The 1,404-nt window shown below is 63.3% G+C and overlaps 1 non-coding gene across 1 annotated transcript; it reads left to right on the top strand.

Moving 5' to 3' along the window:
* Positions 1 to 119, top strand: LOC131867984 (5S ribosomal RNA). Its single transcript, XR_009366504.1, has one exon. It is a non-coding gene; the product is annotated as a 5S ribosomal RNA (ribosomal RNA).
* Positions 120 to 1,404: the final 1,285 nt, after the last annotated feature.

Below are 1,404 nucleotides of genomic sequence, written 5' to 3'. Positions count from 1 at the left end.
GGGTGCGATCATACCAGCGTTAGTGCACCGGATCCCATCAGAACTCCGCAGTTAAGCGCGCTTGGGCCGGAGTAGTACTGGGATGGGTGACCTCCCGGGAAGTCCCGGTGTTGCACCCTTTCTTAGTTTTTCGCCGGGCGTCGCAATGCTATTTGAATAAACCTTTTGCCCGTTTGCGTTCTCGTCGGGGCCGGGCCGGGCCGGGGTGCGCTGCCCGCACTACCGCGCGCGCGGGGGCGACACCGAGCGCGCACCCGAGGCGCCCCGAGCACACAGGCCACGGTGCAACCCGGGCGTTGTGCGCGCACCCCGGTGCGCCCGAGGTGCTGCGCGCGCACCCAGGTGAAATCGGTGTGCACCTCGGCCAGTGCGCGCTCGGTCGAGTCGCGCACGTTGGCCAAGGTGCACGGTGATGTTTCTTACTCTAAGGTTCCGCACCAGACGCCCGGGACAGGTGAGCGAAGCTGGGCGGGGCCGGGTGCGCGGCCGGGGCAGGTGCACGCAGCTGGAGAGAGCTTTGGAGCACACCAGAGGTGCGCACCTTGGAGCACACTTCGGAGCGCACCAATGATGCGCTCCATTCAAAAGTTTCCTGAAAAGGCAAAAAAAGTTGAGATTATAGAATTTCCCACTTGAGAGATTGTAAAAAAAAAAAATTTAAAATGAAGGAAACGCGGGTGCCAAGGTGTGCGCGCCCGGGTGCGCAGCCCAGCCAAGGTGTGCGCACCAAGGCGCCCACCCTGGCGAAGGTGCACGCAAGGTGCGCACCCGAGGCAAACCGGACAATTAACCCAACTTTCGACTTCGCGCGCACCTGCGCACCTTGGAGCGCACTTCGGAGCGCTCCTTGGTGCGCACCAATCTTGGGCACCTCGGAGTGCACCATGGCGCCCACCAAGGTGCGCACCCGGGGCAAACCGAGCTCCGACTTCGTGCGCACCTTGGAGCGCACGAAAGGTGCGCACCATGGCGCCCACCAAGGTGCGCAGCCCAGCCAAGGCGTGCGCATCAAGGTGCGCACCCTGGCGAAGGTGCGCACCCGGGGCAAACCGAGCTCCGACTTCGTGCGCACCTTGGAGCGCACAAAGGGTGCGCAACCCAGCCAAGGTGTGCGCACCCCGGGCAAACCGAGCTCCGAATCGTGCGCACCTTGGAGCACACTTCGGAGCCCTCCTTGGTGCGCACCGATGTTGCGCACCTCGGAGCGCACCCGGGGAAAACAATGCAATTAACCCGACTTTCGACTTCGTGGGCACCTCGGAGCGCTCTCGGGTTCGCACCTCGGAGCACACCGAGGTGCGCACCTTTGATGCGCTGCCTTCACCAATTTCCAGAAAAGGCAAGAAAACATTGAGAAGGTGTGCGCACCGAGGTGCCCACCCTGGCGAAGGTGCACGCGAGGTG

This window comes from Cryptomeria japonica, unplaced genomic scaffold, assembly GCF_030272615.1.
Source record: "Cryptomeria japonica unplaced genomic scaffold, Sugi_1.0 HiC_scaffold_192, whole genome shotgun sequence".
In the NCBI taxonomy this organism is placed as follows: Eukaryota; Viridiplantae; Streptophyta; class Pinopsida; order Cupressales; family Cupressaceae; genus Cryptomeria; species Cryptomeria japonica.
Note: the sequence above shows the minus strand (reverse complement) of the source record. Positions and strands in the feature narration are given on the sequence as shown.